General features: G+C 39.5%; 1 long non-coding RNA gene across 1 annotated transcript; it reads left to right on the top strand.

Annotated features, from left to right (window-relative positions):
- The first annotated feature begins 924 nt into the window (after positions 1–924).
- LOC118986220 (uncharacterized) lies at positions 925–11,994 on the top strand. Its single transcript, XR_005066325.1, has 2 exons — positions 925–1,044; positions 11,864–11,994. It is a non-coding gene; the product is annotated as an uncharacterized LOC118986220 (long non-coding RNA).
- Positions 11,995–17,638: the final 5,644 nt, after the last annotated feature.

Below are 17,638 nucleotides of genomic sequence, written 5' to 3'. Positions count from 1 at the left end.
AACCAGAGTATCTGGATCGATTTTTTGAAATTGGAGAGGGGTTGAGATCTAACAAAAATCCAGAACAAAGTGGCATATTCTCTAATACAGTGGGGAATGGTAAAAGATAATGAATACATAAATTAATATATGCATAGTTTAAATTTAGTATAGTTTCATCTCTCCAAGGGAATGACTAAAGTAACTGTGTAGATATGGGGCAGATAAATTTGTTATGGGACCAGATATAATGTAAACTATTATAGAAAGATGCGTATTTTTTAAAAGACTTTATTTATTTACCTTTAGAGGGGAAGGGAAGGAGAGAGGGAGAGAAATACCAGTGTATGGTTGCCTCTTGTGCGTCCCCTACTGGGAACTGGCCTGCAACCCAGGCATATGCCCTGACTGGGAATTAAACCGTGATTGTCTGGTTCACAGGCCCGTGCTCAATCCACTGAGCTACACCAGCCAGGGTGAAAGATACTTATTTTTTATTACAGTCATAAACATTTTTTCATCATATTTTTCAAGCATTTAAGTGCCTCTCTTGTGCCCTAAATTTGTGTCAGTGATCAAACCACCTATCTCTTCTCTTCCTCCTCATTTTTATTATTTTCCTTTGAAAAATCTATTCTCTAAACTACTTTCAAACACTGAATGTGATACAGTGTTATTTACTGTAGTGACTGTTATTTACTGTAGCTTTATATTACATCCTCATGACTTGTTATGCTCTGTAAATACTGACTTCAAATCCTGCTCTTGGAGGGAAATGCCTTTGTTAAAAATACTGGCTCACCACCAAGGGGACTCGTTTTCAGTTGCTGATTCCTATTCCTGCTCTCTTTGCTGTGCACCACCTTGTGGAAAAATAATGAGCTATGCTGGTGTAATTGGCATACTGTAACAGTGGTTTGGACCAGAATTCTTGGATAAGAATTCTTGCTCTGCTACCTAGTAGCTGTGAGGTTGTGGGCAAACTACTTTACCTCATTGAGGCACACTTTCCTTTGTAAATGGGCATAACCTACCAACCTCATTGGGCCTGGTAGGTTATGGAGAGTAAGCATATGGAGCGACTAATGCGATGTCCTTGTATATCACAGTTTGAGGGCATTGTCGAATATGACTAGACTGCTAGATAAAACTAATCATAATAGCCCTGGCTGGTGTAGCTCAGTGGATTGAGCATCGGCCTGCGAACCAGATGATCACAGTTCGATTCCCAATCAGGGAACATGCCTGGGTTGCAGGACAGTTCCAAGCAGGGGACCCAAGAAAGGCAACCATACATTGATATTTCTCTCTGTCTCTCCTTCTCTACCCCTCTAAAGATAAATAAAATCTTAAAAAGAACTAATCATAATAACAAGTACTAATAATATTATTAATAAGATAGTAATGGCTAGCATTTACTGAATACCTATGTATACCTACCTGTAGCAGGCGCTGTGGTATGTTCTTTACCTGAACCATTTCATTTAATCCTTTTCATTGAAGAACTTTTATGCTGAATGAACAGGTGAGGGAACTAAGACACTGAGGTAACTGATTTCTCCTGAGTTAAATCTCTAACAAAGGCAGAATTGATATTAATTCCAAGTCTGATATTACAACATATCATCTTAACTCTTCTAAGATGCTTGTGAGATTATTGGGGAAGGAAAAAAGTTTTTAGGGAGACAACAACAGGTATGTTCATGTTTGTATGGGTGCGCATGTATTACACGCAAAAGGAGCAGGAGGAAGGAGTATGGTAGAGTCAGGGTAATTGTCTTCAAATTGTTTAATAGTTGTCAGGGAAAGGAATTCTATACTTTTTTCCAAACAACTCCAGATGTTGTAATATTTAGGGTGATAAAATTTTTGCCTATTTATGGGCAAAATAACCGTCTAATAGCTGGAATTGCTGAAATATGAAACAATCTGCTTTTGAAAATAATAAAATCTTCATTATTAGATTTGTTTAAATGGAGGCTGCTGGTACTTGTTAAAGCTTGTGGAGAGATTGTGTCTCATTGAGAGGGGTAATTAAGGTATTTTTTTTATTTAATACTTGTTCAAGTACAGTTTTCTGTCTTGTATTCCCAGCCCTGCCCCTGCCCCCCCAGTGCTCCCCACCTCCCTCCCATTTCTGCAGTCCACCTTAGTTATTGTCCATGTGTCCTTTATACTTGTTCATGTGAGTCCTTACCCTTTTCCTCTGTGATTCTCTTCCCTCCCCCCTCTGGACTCTGTCAGCATGTTCTGTATTTCAGTGTCTTTGGTCACATTTTGCTTGCTTGTTTGTTTTGTTGCTTAGATTCCTGTTAATGGTGATATCATATGGTATTTGTCTTTCACCACCTGGCTTATTTTGCTCAGCATAATGCTTTCCAGGTCCATCCATGCTGTTGCAAGGGGTAGGAGCTCCTTCTTTCTTTCTGCAGCATAGAATTCCATTGTGTAAATGTACCATAGTTTTTTGATCCAGTCATTTACCGATGGGCATCTAGGTTGCTTCCAACTCTCGGCTATTGTAAATTGTGCTGCTATGAACATCAGGGTGCATAGGTTCTTTTGGATTGGTGCTTCATGGTTCTTAGGATATACCACTAACAGTGGAATTGCTGGGTCAAAAGGCATGTCCATTTTTAGTTTTCTGAGAAAATTCCATAATGTTTTCCATAGTGGTTGTACCAGTCTGCAATCCCACCAACAGTGAACTAGGGTCCCCTTTTCCCCACAACCTCTCCAACACTTGTTGTTTGTTTCTTTTTTTATGGTAGCCATTCTGACTGGTGTTAAGTGGTATCTCATTGTGGTTTTAATTTGCATCTCTCTGATAGCTAGTGATATCGAGCATCTTTTCATGTGTCTCTGGATCCTCTATATGTCCTCCTTGCAGAAGTGTTTGTTCAAGTCCTTTCCCCATTTTTTAATTGGGTTAGTTGTCTTCTTAGAGTGAAGTCGTGGGAGTTCTTTGTATATTTTGGAGATTAAACCTTTGTCTGAGGTATCATTGGCAAATATGTTTTCCCATACAGTTGGTTGTCTTTTTATTTTAATGCTGTTTTCTTTAGCTGTGCAGAGCTTTTTATTTTGATGAGATACCATTTGTTTATTCTTTCCTTTATATTCCTTGCTCTAGGGGACATATCAGTAAAAATATTGCTGCGTGGAATATCTGAGATTTTCCTGCCAATGCTCTCTTCTAGGGCTTTAATGGTTTCCCGGCTTATATTTAAGTCTTTTATCCACCTTGAATTTATTTTTGTGTATGATGTAAGTTGGTGCTCAAGTTTCATTTTTTTGCATGTAGCTGTCCAGTTCTCCCAACACCACTTGTTCAAGAGGCTGTCTTTACTCCATTTTATGTTACTGCCCCCTTTGTCAAATATTATTTGACTGTAGAGATTTGGGTTTATTTCTGGGCTCTCTGTTCTATTCCATTGGTCTATGTGCCTGTTTTTATGCCAGTACCAGGCTATTTTGATTACAGTGGCCTTGTAATATAGTTTGATATCAGGTATTGTAATCCCTCCTATTTTGTTCTTCTTTCTCAAAATTGCAGCTGCTATTCGGGGTCTTTTATGGTTCCATATAAATTTTTGAAGTGTTTGTTCTATGTCTGTGAAATATGCCATTGGTACTTTAATAGGTATTGCATTGAATCTGTAAATTGCTTTGGGTAGTATGGACATTTTGATGATGTTAATTCTTCCGATGCATGAACATGGTATATGTTTCCATTTGTTTGTGTCTTCCTTGACTTCTTCCTTCAGTGCTGCGTAGTTTTCTATATACAGGTCTTTTATATCCTTGGTTAGATTTATTCCCAGATATTTTATTTTTATTTTTGCTATATTGAATGGGATTTTTTCCTTGATTTCTGCTTCTGCTGATTCATTGTTAGTATACAAAAATGACTTTGATTTTTGGATATTCACTTTGTATCCCGCTGTTTTGCCAAATTCATTTATTAGTTCGAGCAGTGTTTTGGTAGAGTCTATAGGATTTTCCATGTACACTATGATGTCATCTGCAAACAATGACAGTTTTGTTTCCTCTTTTCCAATTTGGATGCCTTTTATTTCCTTTTCTTGTCTGATTGCTGTGGCTACAACTTCCAGTACTATATTTAATAGAAGTGGTTAAAGTGGACAACCTTATCTTGTTCCTGGTCTTAGTGGAAAAGCTTTTAGTTTTTGCCCATTGAGTATGATGTTGGCTGTAGGTCTTTCATATATGGCCTTTATTATATTGAGGAATGCTCCCTATATTTCCATTTTGCTGAGTACCTTTATCATAAATGGGTGTTGTACCTTATCAAAAGCTTTTTCTGCATCTATTGATATGACCATGTGGTTTTTGTCTTTGCTTTTGTTTATGTGGTGTATTACATTTACTGATTTGTGGATATTGAACCATCCTTGCATCCCTGGGATGAATCCCACTTGGTCGTGGTGTATGATCTTTTTGGTGTATTGTTGGATGCAATTTGCCAATATTTTGTTCAGGATTTTAGCGTCTATGTTCATCAGGGATATTGGCCTGAAGATTTCTTTCTTTGTTTTGTCTCTATCTGGTTTTGGAATTAGGATGGTGCTGGCTTCATAAAACGAGTTGGGGAGTTTTTCCTCCTTTTGGATTTTTTGGAATAGTCTGTGAAGAATAGGGGTTAGCTCTTCCTTAAATGCTTTGTAGAATTCTCCTGTGAAACCATCTGGTCCAGGGCTTTTGTGTGATGGGAGTTTTTTTATTACTTCTTCAATTGCATCTGCTGTTATTGGCCCGTTCAAGTTTTCTGCTTCTTCTTCATTGAGTTTTGGAAGATTATATTTTTCTAGAAATTTGTCCATTTCATCTAGGTTTTCAAATTTCTTGGCATACAGCTCTGCATAGTAATTCCTTACAATCCCTTCTATTTGTGCGGTATCAGTTAATCTCTCCTCTTTCATTTCTGATTGTGTTTATTTGGGTCCTCTCTTTTTTTCTTGATGAGCCTACTTAAAGGTTTGTCTATTTTGGTTATCGTTGCAAAAAAACCAACTCCTGGATCCATTGATACTTAGAATTGTGCTTTTAGTCTCTATGTCGTTTAATTCTGCTCTGATCTTGGTTATTTCCTTCCTTCTACTTGCTCTGGGCTGTCTTTGTTGTTGTTCCTCGAGTTCTTGCAGGCGTCAGGTTAGGTTGTTTGTTTGAAATGTTTCTATTTTCTTTAGGTAAGCCTGTATTGCTATGAACTTCCCTCTCAGGACTGCCTTGGCTGTGTTGCCTTTGTGTTGCCTCAGGACTGCCTTGCCTTTGGGTTGTTGTGAGTTCATTTTCATTTGTTTCCAGAAACTTTTTGATTTCTTCCCTAATTTCAATCTTGATCCATTCCTTGTTTAATAGCATACCATTCAGTCTCCATGATTTGGGGTGTTTTGGGTTTTTTCCTGTGGTATTGGTTTCCTATTTCAGTCCCTTGTGATCAGAGAAAATGCTTGGTATGATTTCTATTTTCCAAAATTTGTTGTGTCTCGTTTTGTGTCCTATCATGTGGTCTATCTTAGAAAATGTTCCATGTGCATTTGAAAAAAATGTGTATTTAGCTTCTTTGGTATGAAGGGCTCTATATATCAATTAGGTCCATTTCATCTAGAGTGTCATTTAATGCTGCAATATCTGTTGATATTTTGTTTGGAAGATCTGTCCATTTTTGACAGTGGGATATTAAAATCCCCTACTATAATTGTGTTGCTGTCAGTATCTTTCTTGAGGTTCTCTAGGATTTTCTTTATATATTTGGGTACTCCTGTGTTGGGTGCATATATATTTATGATGTTAATGTCTTCTTGGTGGATGCTTTTCTTGAGTAATATGAAGTGACCTTCTGGGTCTCTCTTTATGGCCCTGTTTTTGAAGTCTATTTTGTCTGATATGAGAATTGCTACCCCAGCTTTTTTTTCTTGTTCATTTGCTTGGAAAATTTGTTTCCAGCCTTTCACTTTTAGTCTGTGGTCGTCTTTTGACCTGAGGTGGGTCTCTTGTAAGCAGCATATGTGTGGGTCATGCTTTCTTATCCATTCAGCTATTCTATGTCTTTTAATTGGTGCATTTAATCCATTTACATTTAAGGTTATTATTGAAAGGTACTTATTCATTGCCCTTATGTACCTGTGTTCCTCTCCATCTCTCTCTTTTCCTTCCTTTCCTTAAAGCAGCCCTTTTAGTAATTCTTGTAGAGCTGGTTTGGTGGAGGTGTATTCTTTTAGACTTCTTTTGTCTTGGAAGCTCTTTATTTGGCCTTCTATCTTGATTGAGAGCCTTGCTGGGTACAGTAGCCTTGGTTGTAGGACTCGGTTTCTCATTACTTGGAATATTTCTTGCCATTCTCTTCTTGCTTGGAATGTTTCCATTGAGAAGTCAGTAGCCAACCTTGTTGGGACCCCCTTGTATGTTACTTCCTTTTTCTCCCTTGCTGCCCTTAGAATTCTCTCTTTGTCTTGGAGGTTTCCAATTTCAATGATGATGTGTCTTGCAGTAGGCCTCTTTGGGTTCCCCCTGATTGGGACTCTCTGTGATTCCTGGATTCATGTGACTTTATCTCTCCTCAACTTAGGAAAATTTTCCGTTACTCTTTCAAGTAGGTTTTCTCTCCCTTGTTCTTCTTCCTCTCCTTCTGGTATTCCTATTATTCGCATATTATTATATTTCATATTGTCTTGCATTTCTCTTAAATTCTCCTCATTTTTTCTGGTTCTCTTTGCCATTACTTGGTCTATATGGGAGATTCTTTCTACCCTGTCTTCCATCTCACTTATGCGGTCTTCTGCCTCATCGGTCCTATTCTTTATACCTTCTACTGTGTTCTCCACTTCAGAAATTGTATTCTTCATTTCCTCTTGGCCTTTACTGATGATGGTTTCTATTTCTTTTTTTCATGTTGGTATAGTTTGCAGAGAGTTCATTGTAGCTCCCTGTAGTTTCTGGTAGCTCGTTGTAAGCTCTTTGAATTTCCTGATAACCAGTGCTTTGAATTCCAAATCTGATAGTTGATTTGCCTCTATTTCATCTAACATTCTTTCTGAGGCTTCCACCTTTTCTTTCATTTGGGTATTGTTTCTTTGTCTTCCCATTGTTTGTGATACTCTTCTTGTTGGCCCCAGCTTCTTAATCTGATCTGTTCTGGTTCCCTGGGTTTATGGTGTAAACTTCTGTGGTAGGATACCTGTGAAAGTCAGTGGTGCAGTCTCCTGCAGGTATCTTGGTGTTCTCCGCTTCCACCTACTCCTTTCTTTATTGTGCCTGTGTGATCAGTTGGAGGGGGAGGCAAAATGGTTAATGATAGCAGAAGATTATTTTATGTTATTTACAGTCACAGTTGGTAGAGAAGAAATGGACAATCTTTACACTATGTATAGAGTTAACCATGCTCTTTGTCCCATCTTGCCACTTTTAAGAAAGTATGGACATAAGTTAAGTCTCTTGTTGGGAAGGGGAGACTTGTGAGTTGTATCTAGAAAGCAGTGTGGTTGCAGGTGGTCAGATTTTGAGGTAAGGTGAGAGTACAGGTTAGTAACTAAGTATACCATGTGAGTAAATAGAGTAATAGAATTCAGGAACCTGTAAGGTGGTCTAAGGTCTGAGAGATGTGTTATGAAGTATTACCGTTCTGTAGAACAGCTGTTATTTACAATAATATTAGAGCAACATTCACGTGATAGCCTCTATGTGATCTGTCTAAATGGGCGTTATAGAGCTTGGGTAGTATGCCAAAGGAAAGCAAGTGAAGTATAGAAAATTAGCAATACACTGTGGAGGAAAGAGCAGTGGGAACCTGTCAGGTAGTACAATATAACCAGCCAGGACTAAGAAACCTGTACAGAAAGAGGGAGAATACAAAGATATTCTTAAAATAAAAATAGAAGTAAGAATAATGCAAACAAATAATAATACACCTAAAAGAAAACTAATCAACACACAAAGAAACAATCCAACATGCACACACACACACACACACACACACACAAAAGTCAGGAGAAAGAAGGAATAAGCGGAAAATTTGGGAAGAACGGAAGGACTAAAACTGGACAAAAAGAAAAGGAGATGAGGGACAGAGTACTGAAAGATAGAGCAACAATACAGTTTCAAAGATATAAGATTACTTAGAAAAGAAGTTGAGAAAGAAAAAAAAAGGATAGGGGGAACCCCCCCCCCCCCACCACCACACACACACACAAAACCTTCCTCAGTTGGTTTCAAACTGTCTGAACTGGTTTTTCTGGTCACAGCCAGGCCTCTCTGAGAGCACACGCGTGCACGCATGAGTGAGCCAGGCCACTGGATTGTGATGTGGGCACCGGCACCCCTGGCAGGCTGCCTGTGTCCCGCGGTATCTGGCACTGTCCTTCGCAGTCCTGTGGCGGGACCCAGGTGTTCCTGCCCCTCCCCTGGATGGCTGCTGGGCAGTTGGGCCCTGAGGCAAGCTGCTGTCGCAGAACACCTCAGCTCATTTTCCAATAGAAACTTCTCCACAAAGCCTGCCTCTCAGCCCAGCCCAACCCCAAAAGACCCGGAAGGACAGTGTCCTTCTTAAATCCCCTGGGTTGGCGGGCTGGTGGGCTGGTGGGCTGGTGGGCTGGCGACCACAGAGTCCTCAGTTGAACAGGGCCCTCCGCCCCTGCCACCCTTTACGTTAACTTAAGCCCACAGGTCTCTGACCGGTATTACCTGGCCTGCCTAGACAGGGAGGGGAGAGTCAGTTCTCTCCCAGGGACCCTGTAGCAGGCCCACCGGGTGCCGGGCCTCTGGAGTTCCCTCTACCACAGGCGCCCCGGATCTGGTCCCAGATGGGGCCTCTGTTTCCCACTGATGGTGCTGGCCCAGATTGCCCGCCACTTCTCTGTACTCACGCACCACCGGAGGTCCTCTGCCAAGGAGGCTGCGGGCACAGCCACTTTTGTCTTCACTCGCCTTCTGGAGTCCCCACCGACCTGTAGCTGTCTGGTTCCTCTGTCACACTCTCTGGTCTCTTATTTTCATAAATGTTGGGGAATTGTTGGTTGATTATGCTGTTCTTCAGTAGATCCGCCTGGATTTTCTACCAGATGCATGGGAGCTGGGTTCCTTCCGTGCTACTCTGTCGCCATCTTAATCTCCCTAATTAAAGTATTTTCTAATCACAGGTGTCAATATGTCTCTAACAAATTTCAAAATGCAATAATTTCTCTGGACTGCAGTAGGTTTTATGAAGGAGCAATCCTGCTGCTAGACTTGTGCAGTAGGTAGTACACTTTTGGTTACAATGGTAGAATAAAAACTGGTTTGGGAAAAAGATCTAAATTGTAAGAATTAGGAGGTATCTCATGAAATCCTCAGGCAGGGGAAATTAGGGTTCGGAACATCACGTGTCTCTTCTCTTTTTTAATAAAAAATTTTAATATATTTTATTGACTATACCTTTACAGTTGTCCTATTCCTCCCCTTCATTCCCCCCACCCGCACACCCCTCCCCCACCATTCCCCTCCTTTAGTTTATGACCACGTGTCTCAAGTTCTTTAGATTCTATATTTCCCCTACTATTCTTGCCTTCCCCCTATTTTATACCTACTGTCTATGCTATTTTCTGTACCTTCTCCCCCCTTCTACTCCTCCCACTCCTCTGTTGCTAATCCTGCATGTTATGTTCATTTCTATGGTTCCACTCCTGATCTAGCCGTCCTCTTGGTTTGCTTTTGTTTTAGGTGTGGTTGTTAATAACTGTGAGTTTGCTGTCCTTTCACTGTTCATATTTTCATCTTCTTTTTCTTATATAAGTCCCTTTAACATTTCATATAATAAGGACTTAGTGATGATGAACTCCTTGAATTTGATCTTATCTGAGAGGCACTTTATCTTCTCTTGATCCCAGGTACCGATGATATTTTTTCATCTGCAGAACAGCTTTCTCTCTGTCCCTCCAGCCAAGGAGTAGGCAGTAGCTGTCCACCCTGTTGTTTTTGAGCTGACATGTCAAAGATACTGCAATTCTGACAAAGAGAGAAATTTTACTTTTTATTCTAATTCCAATGTATTTTAGGTGATGCTTTTTTTTATTGAGGTAAAATTCTTATACTATAAAATTAACTATTTTAATCTGTGCAATTCCATGGCATTTAATACATTCACAATGTTGTGAAACCATTGCCCTATTTTAGTGCCAAAACATTTGTTTGAGCTCCATAGTAGACCCCTCACCCATGAAGCAGCCCCTGCACTCTTCTCTGCCCCTGGCCATGGCAATCACTGCTCTGCTTTCTGTCTCTGTACATTTTCCCATCCTGGATATTTTACATGAGTGGAATAATCCAGTATGTCAGGCTTCTTTCACTTCGCAAAATGTTTTTGAGGTTCACATACATCATGTTGTCAGTGCTCCATTCCTTTTTATGGCCAAATAATTTCCACTGTATGAATGTATTACTGTTAGTTTATCCACTCAGTCATTGGTAGGCATTTGGCTTATTTCTGCTTTGTGGCTGTTGTGAATAGGGCTACAGTTTCTGTTTGTAGTTCTTTTGAGAATATTCTAGGAGTGAAGCTATTGGGTCACATGTAATTGTGTAATGTTCTGAGGAAAGCCAAACTGTTTTCCACAATGGCTGCACCATTTTACGCTCCTACTTAGCAGGGTACCGGGGTTTGGATTTCTCCATGCCCTTGCCCAAACTTATTTTCCTTATTTTTTTTAAAAGATATTATAGCCATCCTAATAGGTATAAATGGTATCTTGTTGTAGTTTTCATTTATATTACCCTAATGATTAATGATATCAAACATCTTATTTCCCCCCACTTTTTATTGAGATGTCATCGACATACATCACTATATAATTTTAAGCATAATGGTTTGACTTACATATATTGTGACATGATTACTGCTCTGAGTTCGGTTAGCAGCTGTCATCTCATATACACATAATAAAAAGAGAAATCAAAAAGAGAAAGGAAAAATGTTCTCTCATGATAACTCTTAAGATTTACATTCTTAGTCGCTTCCATACGTATCCTGTGCCACATTAGCTATAGTCCTCGTGCCGCACATTATGTCCCTAGTACTTACTCACCTTGGAACTGGAAGCTTGCACCTTTGACTGCCTTTCTTTCTCCAGTACCTCCTACCCCCACTCCCCACTTCAGTAACCACAAATCTGATTCTACATGTAAATGATATTACACAGTATTTGTCTTTCTCTGCCTTATTTCACTTAGCATAATGCCTTCAAGGCCCATCCTTGTTGTGGTAAATGGCAGGATTTCATTATTTTTTGCGACCAAATAATATTCCAATGCTGTATATACAACTTCTTTATCTACTCATCCACTACTAAGCACTTGGGTTGTTTCCATGTGTTCATTATTGTAAATAACACTGCTATAAACATGAGGGTGCATATATATTTTTGAATTAGTGTTTTCATTTCCTTTGCAATATATTCCAAATTCCTAGATTGTATGATTGTTCTATTTTTATTTTTTTAAGATCCCCCATACTGTTTTCTATATTGGCTGCATCAATTTACATTCCCACCAACAACAAGCAAGCTGTTGCACTTGCTGGCCATTTATACATACATTTTCTTTGGAGAAATGCCTATTTATTTAAGTCTGTTGCCCATTTTTAAAAATTTGGTTGCTTAGTTTTTTGTTGTTGAGTCATAATATTTACATATTCTGGATAATAGTCTTATCAGAGAGAGTTGATTCTCACTATTTACAGATTCTATATTTTCAAATTTGCCTACTTGGTAAAATTTATTTAAAATCCCCAAATCACTACAGTTCTGTGGTCACTTGAAGACAAGCAGAGCCATGAACAATGTAGTTGCTGGGGAAGCACATTCCCAAGCATCACTCTGTCTTCTTATTGCAGATCTCCTGCCCAGGTGAGCAGAGGACGGTGGTGGCAGGGGCAGAGCAGTGCAGTGTGAGAAGCTCCATGGTCCAGCTGGATGAGGTCTAAATCCCAGCTCTGGTACCTGTTAGTAGGATGGACTCAGGTATCAGTCACTTCTCTCTTCAGAACCTTCTTTTCTCTTCATAAAACAAAGAAAATAGAATCTGCTAGCATGAACTGGTTTTTAGGATTTAAGAATATAATCTATATGATTATATCTCTTCTTTCTTTTTCTCTCTTTACATCATATATATGATATATGTGTATGATATATATGTATACATATGTATATATATATGGGCAATGTTTTAGTTTTATATAGAGATTATATATAATATATGAATAAATATATATAAATATAGGAGCAATGTTTTAGTTTTTTCTAATACACTATTTACCCTGACTTTTAGAATGTAAGTGATACTATAATGAGACTAGACTATAATTTGTAAATATTTCTCCCATTTGGTCAGTTGTCTTTCCATTTTCTTGATGGTATCTTTTGATGCATAAAAGTTTTAATTTTGATGAAGTCCAATATGTCTTTCTTTTCTTTTGTGACTTGTGCCCCCAGTTCTAACTGTTGAGGAGATGTGACCTCGCTTAGTTCAATCATACATGAAGCAAGTATGCATACATGTGTGGAGTCCCATTTATTGACAAATGCTGCAGCAGTACTTAGGAGAGCAAGAATTGAACAACTAATGAAGGGCAGAGTTGAGAATCAAACTCATCTCCATGTTAAAACTGTAGCCATGACTGCTCTCATTATGCTGGAAAGGGTCACTGTGGTGAACTAAATAAAGACAAACCTGAAGGGTGATCAGCTTTCTCTCAAAGAGTTCTCAGATTAGCGTTTAAGTAAAGGGGAGAAAGAAAAGCTTTTTATTTGCAGGGCATTCATGTTTGTAGAGGGTATGTTCAATGAGAACAGATCAGCATAAATAAGAAATGACAAACCCTCATCACTTCACTACTTTAGCTAGCTTCTTCATTCCCTGCATCTCCCACCCACTGCCTTAGTCCTTACTAGACATTGCTAAAGTTTTAATGGGATTGGCTGTTGTGATGACTAATTTTGGACACAAGAGGGTGCTCAAAGATATCTGTTCTGGTTCTTTAGGCTCAGGTGTAGAAAATGCCCAGTTTCTTCCATTAATCCTGACTCCATTTGTGGAAAGGAACTTAGATTACAAAACTCAGGAAAATCTTAATGGAAATAATGAAAACACAGCCTAATATACAAATATTTAGGTTTCAAGATGAAATGAAGTTAGTCCCAGAATTGTTGATGATTTGGTACTGTTTTAGGTGAATGTGGCAGAATTTCAGAATGAAAAAGAGCATTTGAGAGCATCTCCTTTCCTCCCCTTCTGCTCCACTCCTTCCCCACCTTCCTACTTCCTTCCTGGGACTGGGTTAAATGTAGTCTTTTCAGCTTGGAAAGCAAAAAAATATAAGCAAATCTGTTCTTTTTTAAATGGAGGTAGGAGGCTGAGGCCCAGTCTCTGACCTCACCTTTGCACCAGGGCAGGCCCAGAGGCATGTTTGAGTAAGCCCAGGGTGCCACAGTAAAGATTTTAAAAAGTCATTATTGAAAGTCAGGTGGTTGACAAACTACATCCCTGGATAAAACCCTGCCCACCGCTTGCTGCAGCCTGCAGGCTAAACAGTTTTTGTATTTTAAATGGGTGTAAAGAAATCAAAAGAAGACTATTTTATGACATGTGAAAATGATGGGAAATTTAGTTTTAGTGTTTCTTTTTTAAAATTTTTTAATATATACATTTTATTGATTATACCATTACAGTTGTTCTATTCCCCCCCTTCATTCCCCTCCACCCTGCACACCCCTCCCCCACCATTCTCCCCCCCTTAGTTTATAACCACGTGTCTCAACTTCTTTAGATTCTATATTTCCCCCACTATTCTTGCCCTCCCCCCTATCTATTTTCTACCTACCTTCTCCCCCCTTCTCCTCCTCCCACTCCCCTGTTGCTAACCCTCCATGTGTTCTTCATTTCTGTGGTTCCACTCCTGATCTAGCTGTCCTCTTGGTTTGCTTTTGTTTTAGGTGTGGTTGTTAATAACTGTGAGTTTGCTGTCCTTTCACTGTTCATATTTTTCATCTTCTTTTTTTATATAAGTCCTTTTAGCATTTCATATAATAAGGGCTTGGTGATGATGAACTCCTTGAACTTGACCCTATCTGAGAAGCACTTTATCTGTCCTTCCATTCTAAATGAAAACTTTGCTGGAGAAAGCAATCTTGGCTGTAGGTCTTTGGATTTCATGACTTGGAATACATCTTTTCAGCCCCTTCTTGCCTGTAAGGTCTCTTTTGAGAAATCAGCTGACAGTCTGATGGGTACTCCTTTGTAGGTGACTGTCCCCTTATCTCTTGCTGCTTCTAGAATTCTCTCCTTCATTTTAGTCTTGGCTAATGTAATTATGATGTGCCTTGGTGTGTTCCTTCTTGGGTCCAACTTCTTTGGCACTCTCTGAGCTTCCTGGATTTCCTGGAAGTCTATTTCCTTTGCCAGACTGGGGAAGTTCTCCTTTATTATTTGTTCAAATACGTTTTCCACTCATGGCTGTTTCTTTCCCCCTTCTGGTACCCCTATAATCCGGATGTTGGAACGTTTAAAGATGTCTTGGAGGTTCCTAAGCCTCTCCTCAATTTTTTGAATTCTCATTTCTTCATTCCTTTCTGGTTGGATGTTTTGTTCTTCCTTCTGGTCCATTCCATTGATTTGAGTCCCAGTTTCCTTTCCATCACTATTGGTTTCCTGTGCATTTCCCTTCATTTCAATTAGTTTAGCCTTCATATGTTCCTCTAATTTGTGACTATAATCAACCAGTTCTGTGAGCATCCTGATGACCAGTGTTTTGAACTGTGAATCTGAGAGGCTGGCTATTTCCTGGTTGCTTAGAGTTATTGGCTCTGGGGCTTTGAGTTCTTCTTGAGCCATCTTTTGGACTGTTCCTGCCTGTTACGTATCAGGATCAGAGCCCTAGGTGTTCACCAGAGCAGGGCAACTCAGTTGCTGGGTTGTGAAGCTGTACGTGGGGGTGGGGTCAAAGAGGAGCAATGGCGGTCTTGTCTGCCGCCTCCCGCTGATGCGGCCGCAGCTGCCACCGTGTCACCAGGGCCTGCGCGTTTCGTCCTACTCCAGGCGAATGTGCCACCACCGTCAGCCCTCTGCCACTGGGTTCACCCGCTGGGGCCTGCGAGGTCTGTCTCACTGTGCTCGAATGTGTGACCGAGGTCAGTCTGCCCTGCACCCTGACTGGGTCTGGGCTGCCTGCATGCCTGGGTCGGAGGATCCTTCCTGCCCTACCCTGCTCCGCTGCTGGCTTCGCCCCTCTTACCGGTCTCGGTTGAAAGGTTTGTTGTTGTCGAACTTCCGTATAATTCAATTTTCTGTTCTTTGGCTGTGTCTTTGTTCTCCAAACCTTTGTTGTATTCAAACTTGGTTGTGGGAGAAGGCACAGTGTTTCCACTTATGCCTCCATCTTGGCGGAAGTCCTAGTTTTAGTGTTTCTAAATAAAGTTTTATTGGAACATAGCAATGTTCATTCATATATTTAACCAACCCTGCTAAATATTACCTATGACTGTTGCAAAAAACTCCGTATTTCATTTTTAAAAGTATCTATAAAATTATATAAGGTAATAATTACAGTACTGTTATATTTTTAACAGTATGTATAACAATAATAGTATAACAAGGCACAAGAAGGAATAGAACTTATAGAAATAACATTTCTGTATCTCAGATCAATAATAGTATAAATCTGAAATAGATTGTGATAAATTAAAATGTATAGAATAACCCCTAGAGCAACCAATTTAAAATTTTTTAAAAGTAAAAAAATAATAAAAGGATTAAAATGTTACGTTAGGAAATATTCACCTAATGCAAAAGAAAGCAGTAAAGGAAGAATAGAAGAACAAAAAGAAATAAGAGATGTATAGATTTAAAAAAGCAAAGTGGCAGGCAGTTGTAAATCCAAGTCTGTGTAACAGGAAAGGTGAGTGGCTTAAACGAGTCAGTCTAAAGACAGAAATTTTACCCATTCAGACTGGGTTAGAAACCAAGATCCAACTATATTCTGCCTAGAGGAGACATACTTTAAATTCAGAAATACAAATAGGGTAAACTAAAAGGGCAAGAAAAGATACAATATGCAAACAGCAACAACCATAAGAAAGCTGGATTGGTTAATACTAAGATGAGGCAAATTAGTTTTTAAAGCAGAGAAAGTACAGATTGCAAAGCCTAAAATATTTACTCTCTGGCCATTTACAGGAAAGTCTGCTGGTGCCTGTTTTAGATACTTATCATGATTTACTTGGAGAAGCAAAACATATACACTAAAAATCTAATGATTTGAGAGCTTTTATTTGTGGCATGTTTTATACTATACATAATATATTAGAACAGTTCATATATATGAACTGCTGTCTAACGATGGACTGGTCCTGCAGACTTTGACCTCAGAGAGATATCGGTATGATGCCAAGCTTCATCACTTACTGCATAGATGACCCTGGGAATTATTGTTCTGAAGAGAGATAATATTTTGCAATACTCTTTATGTAGCTCCTTTTCCCACCTTTCCTGCATACTTTTGTGCAGCATGCTTTCACTGCCAGCCTCTACCGCTAGGATTTAGAAGTTTAAGGCTCAGACAGTAGTATGAGAAAATAGGTTTTAAGTCTGATTTTTAGAATCAAAGGCCAGAGCATCTGGAAGGAAGTAGACCATGAAGTGTGTGTTAAGACAATACAAATAAGAGTCACGCTGTACCACCCCCTAAGACTAAAAAAATTCCACGGATTAGAGGTGTGGAGGAAAGACAATGTTGAGGGAGGAGGTTGGTGGAGCCCAGGCTCAATGTGCCTGGAGGAACCTGAGCAAGAGCAGCAAAATCAGCACTAAGACTCATCAGCTACCAACAGGGAAACAGCATCCATCATGAGGTGGGAGTCAGGTTATTAATGAAGATCATGGAATCACATTAGCCATGTGGGTCAGTGTTGCATATCATCCATGCCATAGAGCTAACTTAGCTGTCCTTATGATGTCCTGTGAAGACCTCTAGCTGAGCCACCAGCAGAGTGCTGCTCATGTCCAATGAGAGTTACAGCTCTTTGGGGCCCAACTTTTGCTCAGCTCCATCTAACTTGTCCTGTGTGGAAACAACTTTTATTCACCAGGTATGTCATAAGGCCTCCGAGATGACAGGAGGTCATGTAAACACACACAGGAGGAGTGATCATATGGGAGGGAAGCCTCACCCCCATGTTTTGGTAGGAATGAAGGAATGGAACTGGTGTGAGATCCAGTCTGCTTCACCCCCGTTGCACTCAAAGCAGCAATTACACTTACACGTTACCCATTCTTTCATCCTTTGCATCCAGTTACAGTTACCTCTTCCAGATAGTTTTCTCTTGTAGGTTATAGTATTAATAAGTTTTTATAAGTTTACTCTGAAGTTAAATGACATAATGCATAAAATAGATGAGCATGTTGATTGTCTTAGGATGTGTTCAGTAAGTGGAAGCTGTTCTTATTGTTCAAGAGAGAATGATCTCATAATCCCTTTAGGAATCCTTGTGAAACAGGATGACTACTTGGTGTTTGTGGTAAAGAACATTAAATTTTCTGAATGTGGAGTGGTCTCAGTGAGTGATTTGTAGTTATGATTCAGTGCTTTTTCACCCTGCTCTGCATGGGCTAGTAC

Source organism: Sturnira hondurensis, unplaced genomic scaffold (genome assembly GCF_014824575.4).
Source record: "Sturnira hondurensis isolate 20B ecotype Veracruz unplaced genomic scaffold, ASM1482457v3 Scaffold0004152, whole genome shotgun sequence".
In the NCBI taxonomy this organism is placed as follows: Eukaryota; Metazoa; Chordata; class Mammalia; order Chiroptera; family Phyllostomidae; genus Sturnira; species Sturnira hondurensis.
The sequence above is the reverse complement of the archived record's forward strand: the minus strand, read 5'-3'. Positions and strand labels throughout refer to the sequence as shown.